This window comes from Anser anser, assembly GCF_964211835.1.
Source record: "Anser anser genome assembly, chromosome: 11".
Taxonomy (NCBI): domain Eukaryota; kingdom Metazoa; phylum Chordata; class Aves; order Anseriformes; family Anatidae; genus Anser; species Anser anser.
The window spans coordinates 21291999-21307732 of record NC_139732.1 but is presented as its reverse complement, the minus strand read 5'-3'; positions in this window follow the sequence as shown (position 1 = coordinate 21307732).

The window sequence follows — 15734 nt, the reverse complement described above, 5'->3', positions numbered from 1 at the left end:
ATATTGCTCTGGAACAAATTCAGGGAGACATCCATGAGGATTGTTTCCTGCCTTAGACAGCAAGTGATTTCTATGTGCGTTCTCTCATGATGCTTTTCCAAGAGATTTAAATTTTAGAATAAATTGTAGGCCTTTGAAAATAGCACTGGACTACAAGTGAAAATTACAGTGTTCTCATCTATTTACATAGAGATTTTTTATAAATAATGACTCAGTAAGCGCTCTATCCAGTGGCTGGGGGTGGCTTAAACTTTAATTTCACAGGGTGAATCTCCTAGCAACGAATGGAAATTGAACTGCTTAGAAAAAGTGGGCAGTTTGAAAAACAAAGCAAAACAAAACAAAACAAAAAACTTTATTGATAATTTCATTTTTACAATAGTGTTAGTCCTTGGTCAAGCAGTAGTTGTGTTAAGGAATATGCAGGTGAATTTGCTAGCACAGAAGGAAAGAGCAAACTAGTCTCAGGTAACTTTTTCTGTTTATATGATACTTTGGAACAGAGACGTTAAAAAATGGACAGGTGACATCTCAGGGTCTTCAAACACTTTCAGAACATTAATAATCTACATTTCAGCACCCCTGGGATGTGACGGGTTTTTGTGCAGTTGGGAAACCTAGTATCAGTTTGAAAAAAATTTGGTTTCTGTGATAAGTCCCCTAACTGTCTTTACACAGAAGTGATCTCATTTTGGCTATTCTCATATCGAAGTATCTCATTTTGGGATGTTTGTGACTGGCAGGGGTTATGTCAGGACTTTTGCAAGGTAAGAATATTACAGGCATTTAGTCAGGAGAACACACATGTTCACAGATGAATAATGCCATATCTTTAGTTTTCAGCTGAAGATCTAAAGTCCATGCAAATAATTCATTTCATGCAAAGAATCCATGTCTCCAAATCCACTTTTCTTCCAGCTGGACACTTACAGGGATTATGCACTCAGTGCTGCACTTCAGGACAGAACGTATTGGAAGGAAATTCAACTACAGACAAAACTGGCAGGAAATTTGGAGATAGACATGCACATGGGCAATAGAAATCACATTTAAGAAAAAGGGGGAAAAATGAGGGAGAGCCAGACCGCATACAGTAGTCTTAATGTTTGCACTGGTTAAACCCCTTTTATCTCACATTCATAAACACAGGCTCTCTATATGATATAAAACACATTTAGCTGTCATTGAAATCCTGTGATTTATGGAACAGGGCTGTCCCTAAGAGGGTAACAACACTTGGTGCTTATTTTGGCAGGTGCACTGATTCAAACTGCTGAGCAATTCAAAGAACAACTAATGCTAATGACAAAAGGTTAATGATTTTTTTTTTTTTTAAATTGGAAATATTTGTTCAGTTTAGGCACTGCTTCATATGTGACCCCAGCTGTAGCCAAGCAGATGTCAGCTCACTTTGTATTTGGCAAACGCAGCATTTGAAGAAAATATTATTTTAGTTTCTAACATGACTAAATAGCCATCAGCATTGCCGGACTAATAAAGAGATGTCTACAGACCTTTGCCTTTCCATCATGTTTGTATTTTACAGGAGATAAATAATGAACTAGTCCCCTAGTAAATTGGAAATGACATGTTGAATAGAAAAAATAACATTAAATATATTCATTTGTCTATCTATCCATTCTGGGATACATTTTACAATTTCTTCAATGCACTTGTTACCTGAGGCTTCGTCTGGCTTAACAGGTTGTAGAGTCATCTGTAACACCTTAAATGAGCCTATACTCTCTGCTGATTGCTATCTTTCTGAATTACCCCAGTACATATTTTATAAATGTTTGTTGTCGTGTTCAGCAAAATGGAAACCCATACAATCAAGACCCAAACCTATCATAAGCATACATCAAAACCCCCTTTGGCTTGAGCAGAAAAATCGTTTGCACAAGCCTCAGGCAAATGGACCTGAAGGGCAACAGCAGGTGTGAGTGAACCAGGAATCTTATCCTTTCCAAAGCTGTTTTTAAAACTACAAGACAACGGTGTGTTTTGGCAGGGTTGTTGAAGCTGACCCAAGCTGGTCTGACCAAGGAGATGCTTGCTCTGTCCTTCCCGTGGCTCTGGAAACAGCAACCAGCTTGGAATACTCTGTCCAATTTAGGGAAAAGGGTGGAATGAGGATGACACATTCCTGGGGTGGTCATTCATTGTTGGTCAGTCATTAATCCACATGCCTGGGCCAAATTCCTTGGTGGATTTTGTTGTGTACCATCATCTTTAACTCCTTTTTTTACTGGTGATGATGAATGTCAAACATCTGCCCATTCTGCACTCAGAGCAAGCAGATGTATGAGCAGGTTTTAGGAGCTCTGTATTAACTACTAGTGTACAGCACTGGGAGAAGAAAATAGTTTTAAAACACTTTGGAGAGCTTCAGAATTTAGGTACCTCAAGGTGTAATGCTTTATTGTCACCATCAGCATGTGAGAAGTCAGAGAAGACCTGTACTCAAACACAAAACCAGCAATCTGACACAGGACAAAAATCTCATGTGCAACAGTACCAAAAGCAGCGGAAAAGTCCAACAATAACAACAATGCAGCAAAATCCTGGCCAGCAGTGAAAAGTAGGTCATTTTGAATGCATCCAAGGGCTGTATCTCCACAAGGAACTGGACAGAGGCCAGGAAGACATTTGTCAAGTTAATCATGGAAGATCAGGTGCCCGTCCCCCTTCCCGCCCAGATTCCCCTGCAGCCCTCTCCTCATTAACCTTTGGCACAAAGGCAGGTTTCAGACAGCCTCGTAATAAGTGTGATTTTTCCTAGATAGTCCAACATTATATTATTTTCTAAACCACAGTGTTACTCACAGTGAGGGCCATGTTCACTTTGCTCAGCCAAGTTCTCTCTGATACAGGGAGAGGAGTTGGGTAACAGGTTACACCACTGCCTCTTCTGGCTCTTGATGTAGACCAACACATGCAAAACGTCTTAATGCTCAGCCCTGGTCCCTGAGAACATCAGGGTGGCTCTTCACATCATGACTCTAACCTGTCCCAGGCCTTGATTGGAGCTGGAAAGCCTGAGAAGCCACAGAAACCTTTGGGTAAATCTCTTATGCCAGGAGAATCCTCCACTGGAAAAATTGGGCTGTACTATCCCTTTTTTATGCTCTTTCAATAGGGCTGTTTTTTGAGTGGTTGCATTAGTAAAAAGAGAAATGAACAACACCTCCCCCCCCGCCCCCCCAAGGATTTACTAAGTAGGTGTTTGATCGGAAGGCTCGAGTCCATCAGCTGATTACTACAAGGGAAAAAAAGAAGGCTGGAAAGCATTAGGAACAGAAAGACCACTGGGAATGAAAAATGGTATTTTTAATGCTTAAAATTATCGGTAAAAGAGGTTCTCAAAGTTTACAAGGAGGGTTTTAACGCTAACATCACAGCAAGACTTGGTAAGTATAACGTGTTTAATTTTTTTCCCCACCGTTGGTCAATATTTCCCTCCCACAAAAGTAAAGAATTATTTTGGCTTTACTTCAATTGTTTTGAAGGCCTCCTCTCTGAGAAAGATGAACAGATGATAAAATATGTGAGAGGATGACTAAAGCATTGGACGAAAAGGATTGTAGGCACAGGGTGGAATATCTGGTAATGCTGGAGAGCATGAATGCCTAGGAAAGAAAAGGGCAGGTTGGCCATTTTATTCAAGAGCAAAGAGAGGAATGGAAATCTGGATGCTGTCAGTGAGGCTTGGTCCAGGAATCAAAATCCATAAAACACATTAGCTCTAGGGTGAACGTAGAAGCGTCTAGTCCAGGTTAGCCAAATATCTGTGGCTTCAATAGAAGCCTTTAGGAAAATATGCAACCACTAAACCATTTTTATTCAGTGTCCTCCAAACATAAAATGTTCTTTTAGCTCTTTAAGGCTAGGTTTTTACTCCCAGCCATCCTGACCTCCCTCGCAGAGTCAGGAACAGAATACAGAGCAATGAAAATCACCATCCGCTTTTGTAGCCCCACTACCCTGGTACTCATTGTTATACGCTGGCCACATTTCTTCCAGCTCATCTGTCTAGGTAAGAAAACACATGACTCTGAATTCACTCTGTGTTAAAAATAAATAAATAAATACTTGGTTTGTGGAGAGTCTTTCACATGTAAAATCCACGGGTGAAGTGTTTGTTCCTCTTTGAAGGAAGATACATCACTAAGTCACTGTAACTAATAATCGTGTGATATTGAAAGAGTGCAGAATTTACTGGTGCAGTGGGATTACTTTTGTTAAAGCAATAATGCCTCATTTGTTCTTATGACAGAGCTTTACAACAGTTACACAGGCAAGTCTTTAACATCCATCAACATTACTGTCTGGATTGTATTATCTAGGAAATCCCAGAGTCACTAGCCTACAGGTTGAATTAGCTGCAAATTCATTTCAGATTAGAATCCCTTTTGTAAATGCTGCAGTCACTCAGGCAATACCTTGGAGAAAGCAAGGGGGATGTTATTGAATTTTGTGTTAATAATTCTTTCCCAGCCTTTTTTTTTTTTTTTTCCTGGTAACCACCGCTTCTAGAAAGGCATTAAGACATTAAGCTGACTTTAAAATAACAGCAGCAAACACTTTTCCAAAAAACCTTTCCAATGCAGTTTACAGTGTACTTGTCCCTCATTTCAGGTATTTTAAATATACATCAGCGTACAGGCTCAGAACCAATCACCCAAAAACTCCTTTTCATTTTTACTTTTGTGCTTCTCGGACGGTTTTTTATGCCAACTTTGCCAGATGCCTCCTCTATACATGCACAGCTTGGCTGGACCTCACTTTGCAATGCACTGAGCAATTCAGCTCTTTCCTCTGCAGGGGGCAGGGATCTCAGGAAGGCTGAGATGGACTTTTCATTTCTGACATGGTCCTTTGCAGAATGAAAGCCTACTTTTGGGGGACCTGGGGTTTTTTAGACATTGCTGCAGTGCACATGAGAATTAAACCAAGAATAATTTTCAGTGCAGTTATATTCGTGTAAATGTAAGACAGTATCAGTGACCAGATCTGGATTTATCCAGGGTTGCATTTGTATGTCTTTTTAATTTGTTTGCAAGTGGTATTCCAGTGAAGAAGCCTGCAGGCGGGAAAGAGTGCATTTGACTCGAACATTAGGGAATGTTTGAAGAAAATGAAGTTTGAACTCCAAACCACAAATATTCAAAACAGAATCCTGAATCTGAGGATTACAGTGAGCGAACCGCAGGGCAGAGCCGCCGCCACATGCCTGCTCAGATGTCACCTACAAGGCTTGGATTTCGAATCCTTGTTGCTGAACTCCTCCTGGGCAATCCTCAAGCTGAAGTATTTTTGGCAAATAATTCTGAAAAAGGCTGTATCTGAAAATTCACTTGTTGCCCACATTACTCACGTGAATTGTTCATGCAGCATCATGTTATAAAAAGAACAGAGAAATCCAAATTAAGGAACAGAATCTCTGAGGTTCTTCTCAAAGGATGTCTTCTGTGCAAGAGAGCCAGAGCTTGGTTTAAATGCCTCATTAAATGCTCTGATGGTAAAACCCAGGATATTGCCATTTTGATTCCTTACATTTCTAACCTGCTATGTGAACATTTTTTATGTAATGTATACCGTTGCCCTCAGAGAAAAAAAAAGAAAAAAAGTCCCCTCTGCCCCTCTTATGAATTAGTTTAAAGGTTTAACAAGACAGTTTTATGTTCTGATTGAAGAAGTAGACATTATTGGGCAAGGAGCTATTGAAGCATCTGTTTAACTTTAAACCTGTGCTGAAGCCCCAGCCCATTCTCTTCGGGGCTGTAGACGTCACGAATATGTAGGGGTGAACGTGGGTCTCATCGCTGTTTTGTCTAACAAAATTCATTTAATTCTAGTAAAGCTCAAAGCAGATTTTAGACTATAGTTGAAGACAAAGCTGCAGGTTTCCTACCCCAAAAAACAATTTTTCCCTGATTTGGTAACTGTATGTTTAAGGTGAAGCTCCCTGTTTTCTGTAGAGCGTAAAGCCCTGATTCCTACCCAAAACAGAGGTCTCTGTGACTGCCACCCCCTCCTGAGACACACGCACTCGCAGACACAGAAATAATGGCTATTTTAGCCTGTCATTCTCTTCAGCCAAAACCTCACCTCTGTTCACTGGGGTCTTTACATAACCTGACCTCCAGAAGCCAATTACATCTGTTTTCTTTGTGCTCATGTGTTTCTAGTATTGACACCAACTTCGCTTTCAACAAAGGGTGGGTTCCCATGAACTCCGTCCTTTATTACCAGCTGGTTCTTATTAGAGATTAACCAATAAAAAATGAGTAATACAGTCAGCAGTGTGTTCCTACATGTAGCACTTTTCCATGTGTTTCAATTTACCAATCAACCAATAAAGCCCTGCCCTCCAATGAACTGCATTCCATACCTCACATTTTTTGCTTATTTTGATAAATGTAGCTTTTCATAGATAAAAAGGGCAAGAATCTGGCTAACACTGTCTACTGTTAGCTGGAACATTGATGTTGGTTAGATGAATTAGAGAATGCTACTTGATCTTTTCTCTGACAGCTTATTATGCCTTGGTGCCTGGGCTTCTAAAATTTCTCTTGCAAAGCTCCCTGTCATTGTGCTTAGTTAAAACTTGTCAAAAAATTAACGAACCCAATTTCAGGCTTGTTTTGCTTATTTCCTTCACCACCGAGCAGGCAAGGGAAATTCTGAAAGGAGACACTTTCTCTTGTTGCTGCTGTTGCAGACGTTTCCGCAAGCTAAAATTCCTTATCCAGCATTATGTGAAGTATTAAAGGGTTCAAACCTGAAAAGTGCAGTTCATAAAATGGGTCATTTCTAGTACAAACCTTTGGGAGGGAAAGTACAAAAAGCAAACGGCAGCTTAATGGATTCCTCAACTCGAGAATCTGGGAGCACGCGTGTAAAGTTATTCTTTGCAACCATATCTCCTCTCCTGAAAACCTGTACACACGCACTTTATGTCAAGCATTTAAGCAGTTGTACTTGAGCCAGTAAGGTTACTCACGTGTTTAAAACTAAGCATGTGTGTAAGCATTTGCAGGATCCGAATTTTCTTTGTTTAGCAGGAGAAAGTTCATAATAGGATGAGGCATGAAGTAATAACAGCAAGACTGTGTTGCCCCTCTCAGGCAGAAGAGTATTTGATATAGCAATGATGAAATGTTAAGCCTACAAAGCTTTATTTTGACTTCTTCAGTACTTTCTGAAACTTTAATTTCAGCAAGGTATTCTTGTGATTGGCAAAGGACTTGTGCTTTTATTTTAAAATAAAAATAATGTCATACTTACACCAAGCTGTGTTCCATGAAGGACTACCCACGTCTCCCACCCATAAGGCAATCCAGGTGGCAGGAATGTTATTAGACCCTTTAATTCTCCTAAATAGACGTTCCCTTTGACACTGAATTCTGAACTTGGCTTCATTATCACTTTTCAGCAGGAGAATGAAAATACAGTAAATCTTTCCATTAAACCAAGCTGCTGAAAAGGGAACTTTATTGTTTTAAGGTAGTTCAAAGTAGGCTGAAAAACTCCCTGTAAAAACAGGCACGAACTCCTTAAACCCCCCTAAGGTATAAATGTGCTAACTCAATGCCTCGGTGCCTCTCACTCCTTCACTACTATTTTCCCGTTGCAGGCAGGGGAGGTTCAGCCTGTAGGAACACACGATGCAGAAAGTCATGGAAAGTTCATCGTGTAAGATATGGAAACATGGCCTCAATGCCATACAGCTATCAGCAAATTTGGGACAGAAGGTGTCTCATCTTAACTCTGTTAGACCCTCATGATTCAAGGCACTAAAAAACAGTGGACAACTTCATTTAGCTGGAGGCAAACAAATACAATCTGCATGTTTCACTAAGTAGTCTGAAGACATTTGCTATAATAAAGCTAATTGTTCCTGCAGTTTGCACAGAAATACTGCTATTTTGCATTTTTCATGCAGGTATAAGAGCAGACAATGTTGTATACCACCAGACTGAATTGTCTAAGGTTATTTCCCTGAATATATGTTAGAGCAGTTACTACATAAAAGAGTCATCATATAACATCATCTAGAAGTAAATGAAATACATTTGATGCTGTATCATTTCTTTTTTTTTCTTTTCTTTTCCTTTGGGTATTTGTAGGGGAAAGCCTGATCCTGATGGAGTTAAGGACAAAATCTTTACTCCTAAAGAAGCCCCAGCAAGACAGAAAAAAGTGTGGATTTTTACAGATACCCTCTGTAAATCAGTGGGTGGACACTCCTTTCAAAATAAGAGAATTTTGGCTCTGTTTAAAACGTGCCCTTGAACTGCCAACCTGGAGGATGAGAGTCCCTCACTAGGACCTCTTCCTTTGTTTCTCCTGGTTTTACTGCAGCCCTGCAGCCTGTCCAACACTTACAAGCCTGAGGGCCAGCAGCAGCTGGGGGACAGCTTGGTCAGGGATCCTACAACCCTTTAAGGGTTAAGGAGGATGATCTTTGGAATGAACATGAGCAACTCATGGGGCAAATCAGTCTCTCAGCTATCTTCTGATATGTCTGCCCAGAAAAGTACAAAATGTTCATTCTAGGTGTTTTTCTCAAGTGAACACAGCCTGTTTCCCAGCTGATGAGATGACAAAAAACTGCAGCCAAGATCCTGAAGGGATGTAGCTGATGATGATCCCACCGCAAATTTTGCAAGCATTGAGTTCCCTACGCTGCTGATGGAGTCAAGCAAATGAGATTGATTTATCTCCTTGGTGCTTTTCAGAGGGAGGTTATATGTTCATGGAACCAAATTCTTCATTTCTGCTCACAATTAAGAAAAGAGGTCAGGCATAGGCTACTTCCCAGCCGATACTCCTTCCAAGGCAATCCTTGGCGGTGAATTTTCTTCCTGTGCCCAAGGTCCCAGAGCACTGCTGCAGCTTTGCATGAGCCATGTGCTTTCAGCTCCCCAGCAAGCATGCTGAAGCCCTTCTCCATAGCTCTCCTCAACACACAAGAGCAGTTTCACTTAAGCTCAACAGATATGTGGCATATACATTCCAGTTAATAATTGATTAAGTCTTACATGAAAAATAGAGAGTACTGCAGAAGATTCATTTCCAGAAAGGGATTTTTTTAAATAATTGGAATTAGATTCTGGGCTGGAGAGAAAGCTGGGGATGGCTGATAACATTTTGACAATGATGAGTGAGGCTTTAGGAAATAAATACAGCTAGGATTATTGAAGTCTTTTCAGCAGCAGAGCCTCCAATTCAGTGGAAGCATATGAAAAAATATTTGCCTTTTTCAAGTCACCTAATCACTCTAGAAAGCTGGCAGCAATTCAAGTGATGTACACTTAAAATGTCAGGCTAAATTATAGATTTCTACCTTCAGAACATGCTGTTAAGAAAAATTCATTTGTATTTTTTGGTTGAAAAAACTTTGAACCTTAAGCTTCTTTTTGTGTTAGTTGTGAGGTTTGTGTTGTTTAAAGCAAGGAAGCACCAAAATAAATAAATAAACAAGCAACACTCAAAACAGAGAAGAACATGAAGTAACCAATGCATTTTCTGGAAATCAGCCAATATGAAGGAAGGAAAAGGAAATATGAAGGAAGAAGGGGCCAACTCTGGCTACTGCATTAGGGATATTTACAATATGTCCCCGTTAAATCCACAGCACAGCAAAGTAGTTGAAGATACTTTCAACTTTCAGTTGAAGTCTTTTCCATTTCAGAAAATGAAGTGTAAGTATCTTGCTGAACTGGGCTGGGAGTGGGCAGTCAGCTTAATAAACTCTTATCAGTGTGCATAGAATTATGCTATTATTTCAATTTATTTCCTAAGGGCTGTTAACACCTTTCTTTCAACGGAACTGAATATTTGAAATCACTAGGTAATTCTGAATTGGTGAGAGATGTTATTTGGAGGTTGTAGGGGAAAATGTTGATAGTACACTATCGTATACATATTCCCAGAGCTGCAAGGTGACATTTGTTGTATTGTTTTTTGGTACCTTCTGTGAATGGAGATGGGTACCTCTCCTTTTTGCCACTCTCTTTGCTTCCTCTAGCCTTTAGTCAGATGTCTTCTAGCTGCTGCCATCAAGAACTTTCACCCTCCCTCTTCTCCTGCAGCACCAATGCATTTGGGCACGTGCATTTCCCTCAGAGATCCCCTTCCTTCCCTTCTGCACTCAGGTCTGTATTAGTCTGAATTAACAATAAAGCAAAGTTTCGTGCTGCCGCATCCTACAGACCAGGAGGGTCTGCCAAATACCACTTTTCTGTTTACGACCACAAGGCCACTACCAAGACGGGTTTTTCTCCTGTATACCACTTATTAATTATTGCTGACTCTGCAAAGGCACGATGAGGCACTCCCCCTGCTGGCTTCACATCTGCAGCTCGTCAGAAAACAGCGATGGATGTCCTTGCACCGATCATGGGGTGGGGGAAGATGTGTTAGGCGGTGCAGTACAACAGCTATGATTAAAATGTAGTTGCTAGGATTATTCTTCCTTGAGATAAGGAGAGGGCAGAGTCTGACCACAGTCTAAGGTTTTTGATGTAGAGTTGAATTCAAGGCTTGAAAAGGGGCAAAAACTAGGCAAGCCCCGCTGGTGTATTTGGCAGTGTTGCTGAAGTGATTTGTCTTCCACAGAAAGTGTCTAAACTGAGAAGAGTCTTTTAACAACACGATTCCCCTAACACAGCTGGGGATTCTCTCCACCTTGGTCTAATGTCTGTGAGGATAAATGTCCTCATGGGAGAGAAGAATTGGTCTAGATATTGGCTTCCTCACAGGCACCTAATGACAAGACTTCTCCCTTCCTATCTGCTATCACACATTGGTTTGTATAAATGCAGATTTCTGTTTTATATGCCAAGTTCCCTTTCTAGTTTACAGATGGAATTGCTACAGATCCAACTCATACCTGGTAGAAGAAACTCCCCTCATTATCACAATGAGCTGAAGGTCTTTGCAGTGAAGTCCTGTAGAGGGCAAAGAGTGTCTTGCAAAACACCTCTGCATCGGAGGGAGGGGACATGAATTGGAAGCTGAATAGATTGTGCCAGACGCCAGGAGAGCTGCAGGTGGAGGGAACTGGAAGCGACACCTGGTCCTGGGAGGTGACCATCTCCTCTCGTGTTTTGGCCATAGGTCTGGCTGAGGTTCTTCCCATCAATGGGGCAGTACCACCAACTGAGAGGGGCACCAGCACTGATACTGCCTGGCTTTCCAAGTGCATTGGAGTCCTGCTCCACTCATTGCTTCACAACCGCTCTACCACTGTATTTCCTGCCCGGACAAGCCATGTCATCCAGAACGGCTTTCATTCCCGATCACTTCCATTATGCGCACTTGGTTGCGGCAATTGTTTGTTGTCATTGTTATTCAACCTTGTTCTTCCCCACAAAGGGAACAGAATTAAATGAAATGCTTCATTACCAGTGTGTATTTCTCTGCCTTTTTTTTTTTTCAGCCATTGGAACTCAGCTCTCCTCTCTCACTAGATTAAAGAGATCTTTAATATTTGTTATTTTTCCCTGGTGAAAATACTTATATGCTATAAATGAGTATCTATTTGATCTTTTTAATAAGATAAACAAACCGATTTCCTTAAGTCTGTTCCTATCAGATCTCTCCTACATTTTGAACAAATGCTTTTGCAAAGGAAAGCTCTTTCTTGCAAAGGAGCTTTCTCTACTTTTGACATCCATTAAAGACCCTCTCCAAAATAATACCCCCAAAAGGCTTTTTGAGACCTGACTGCCCTAACCATTCTCTATCTTCTTTGCCTTCAAGCTGAAGCGGTATCATATGGCAATGGAATTTTGGGCGAGGAAGTTGTGTAGTTTTGCAAGCCACCTTGGGATTCATTTGTGAGATGAGAATGTCTGTAAGCACTGTGTGTGCAGTTTGAGTCTGCACTGGTCCCCATGCCCATGCTGGCCAGTGTCTTTCCAGCTACCACATTGGACATGCCACAGGAGGTCAGTGTCCTGCATCCTCACCCTGGGAGCCACTGGCATCCGCAGTCCATGGTTCTGCAAGGAAAGAAGACCCTCTGCAGTCAAAGCCACCGCAAGAAGCACCCCGCCACCCTGAAATCCAGCATCGCTCTCTTGTATGAGCCAACAGTAGGGCCCCAAGACAGCTGGAAAAAAAGAGAAGGAAAAGCCCTGGCGCCGCCGGGGTTGGTGCAGGGTCACCCCCCAGCTGCATGCCCGGAGCAGTGGTGATGTCCCCGGGCAGGGCCTGCGAGGGCAGGCTGGGGAAGAAGCATGGGGGAAGTGGCAGGCTGGCGGAAAATAAATCACAGCGCGCTGTTGCTGTCACTGTCTGCCCCGACTGGTTTCGACAAACAAAACTTCACTGTCCACTGACAAGAACAAATAAACCAAGTCGGGAGAGACTGAAATTCACAGGGGATCTGAAATATTTACCTTGGTACCTTATAAGGCTAATAACCACTTTGCTGCTTCGCATCCACTGAGAGAATTAAAAAACCAAAACAAAATAACACAACAAAAACAACAACAACAAACAAGACTCTACCTAAAATATTTGGGGCTTTTGACTAGTCCAACCTGTCCTGGCAAAAGCATCAAAGCCGGATTAGAACAAGGTTTGAATTATACACGCTTTGCTCCACCTCCTTCCCCTTCTCCCCTCCAAATCTCTTGCGTTTGATTATGGAGATCAGCGGAGTCAGCCAGATATTGCAGCTGATATAAATGATTTCATTCAAGCTCCACTACCAAAGACACAACGAGCATTTTAAAAGCTGTAGGTAAACCTTTTGCTTTCGGACGTGAGTGTTCACCAAGCTGTGCTGCTTGCTTTCATATTCTCACAAACCACATTTTTCAAACTGACCTGTACGAGTCAGAAATCCGTGCATGCCAACATCTCTGGGCAAATAAATAACCCACCCTGGGAGGAAATATCTGTCATCTGCTGGGCATCAAATAAATCTCGTTCCCCACCATTCAGCCTGGTTCTGTACTGTTTTTTGCCAATGCCCCCTAACAATAAGGTAGTAGTAAAAAAATATTAACTTATTTAGGGAGCATAAAAATGGCAAATGCTACAGTAGGGAATAATTCCATTTCTCTACATTTATCCTTTACTGCATAATTGCATCAAGGCTTTAAGAAGGGAGTTGTAACAGCTTGAATTAAAGTTCCTCAAGCAGTACTATGATAGATCCGCGTCATCTGTGAATTGGACACAGTGGGTTAATTGTAACACTGACACACTGGGGATTACTTGCTTGTGTTGATCAAAGGAAGCTCATCCAAAATGGGTGAGGCTGGAAGGGATTTAAATCATGGACAAGTCTGACAGTTTGGGCTGATCTCAGTGGAAGAAGTTGGGCATTTCACTGCGCTGCGTGGTAGGCAAATATTCAGACATTGGAGCCCTGCATTAAACTGCTGATCTTTCCAGCTGATCTTTCCAGCTGGGGACACATTCTCCATTGAAAGACGCCCAAAACTTTTAATTTCTTGGGGCTTCAGATCTGACTGCAAACTCAGAATTAGCCTTGCCAAAAGGCCATTTTTAAGGCAATCTCCCTCCTCTTCTGAACCACACTAATTTGGTATTGTGCTCATGAGAAGAAGGAAAGGGAAAAATTACATCTGACTAGTTTCACCAGTATAAGCGTGACCCTATTTTGTCCAGTCAAAAAATTATGTGCCCAGTCCTTAAAGAGTGAGAAATGTGACTGCTGGAAACACAAGAACAAAATACAGTTTTGGTTTGCTGCTTGTAAGACCCCTCACTTACTTTACAGGATAGACTTCTTCCTCGTAGAGCCTCTCCCATTATTTTAAACTGTGTGACTCATAGCTCTGCCAGACTACCTTTACCCTGAGCATGAAATCATGGATTATAGGGCTACTGTACATGGATTTATTACTGCAAGTACCAGCTCTGCCTATGTATCCTGTTTTCATTAGCAGTAGAAAAGAAGCAATTGCGTGTGTGTGTAAACACATTTAAAATTCCCACTTATTTTCCTTCTTTGTTTTTATTTTCTTTTTTAATCAGAGATTAAAGTTTTGGTTGGCTTCCCATCCCCAAGTCTCTATAGATGCTCTATAAAATGCTGCCAGTGCACTGGAGTTTTGTTACGGCCGTTTGTCATTACCAGTCAGCTCAGATTAGGAGAGCTCCCTCCCACGTGTCTTCAAGGCGCCCAGCTCAAAGGCCATAATTAACATCACAGCCATGGACTGGGCAACCATGTTTTCTTCCACTTAACTACTTGACTTTTCAGCCTAGTGGCAGAACTTTAATTCAGGTGTTGATGCTCTGAATTTATTTTATTTTTTTATTTTATTTTATTTATTTTATTATTTTATTCTATTTTATTTTACTCTATTTTATTTTATTCTATTTTGATTATTTTTTATTTTTATTTTATTTTTATTTTCATTTTCATTTTCATTTTCATTTTTTTTGTTGAAGCACAGCCTTTTTACACAAGTGTCACCTTTGTAAAGGGCTGTGCTTGACCTGCTAGTCCTTCACTGTCCCTTCCAGCATGCCATGTGTCTGTCTTGGTGCCACTGATTACATCCCTAAGTCAAATTCTCTAGTTCCTTGTGTGTAGATGGGATAGTTTTCAATTTTTTACCATTTGGAAATTCCTCAGATTTCCAAAAGAATGTTGATCTCTTTATAATCTTAAGTACTTTACTGTATTACACCATGGACTTGCTTTTTCACATCACTTTGCATAGCTTCTTCAGAAGTTCCTCGCCGTCCTTCAGACAGCCTCTCAGGATATGCTGAAAACCATCTGGTAGGGGCATGACCATGCACAGTGCATTTGGTGATTGGTCCTCAGGCAACAATGTCTTTGGGGAGCAGCCAGCCCTTCTTTCATGTGGCCTGAGGGAAAGGAGTCTTTAATTGTGAATACAGTGAATGTTTAAATATTATTAATAATAATTAAACTATGCATTAATGATGAAGGCAGGAAGGATCATGAGACTATCTAATTTTATTTTTAGGGTAATACAGGACGAATAACTTCATTTTTTTTGGTTTGTTTTATCGATGACAGATTACTGTTATACATCTTGAACACACAGACTTATTGTAGTAGCTATAAAGTCAAGAACTGTCCAAAAAGAGCAGCTGCCTAACATCTTGTTGAGGGCTCTTTACTGGTCAGGCTTGTTTGTGCAGGTTTACTGGTCTTGGTAGAGCAGAAACCAATCCGACACACCAACAGTCCCATACCTACAGGGTGCACGGGAAGAAGTGATGCAGAAAAAGCCAGGGTGCCTAGGTTTAAAAGGGATGGAAAATATTTTGCTGAACAATTTTATTTTGGAAAATAATTATTTAATGATTTGGGAGGAAACTCCTCAGGGGAAATTTCAAGAACAACTATTCTTTTCTCTTTTTCTTTGGTTTGCATCTCTAGTGGAAAATGCTGTCACTGGAAGACGGCATCTGTGCTAGCCCCAAGTGCCCAGCTGAAAGCTAAAGAATGTGCCTCAAAATCCAGCAAAGGACCTCAGTGAAAAGGGGATGCTTTCATTTCCCCTGAAATTTATAGGGCATATTTTCTCCCTAGCCCACACATCATTTGGGGTCATTCCACAAGCCCATTCCCTAAATTTACAGTCTTTATTTGGTATTTGTGTTCATGAGGGCTAAGAGCAGACATTCTTGCTCTGGGGGCTTGTGGTGTGAACACATTCCAAGCAACGGAACACCAGCAGCCCCAGGAGCACCCATCTGCC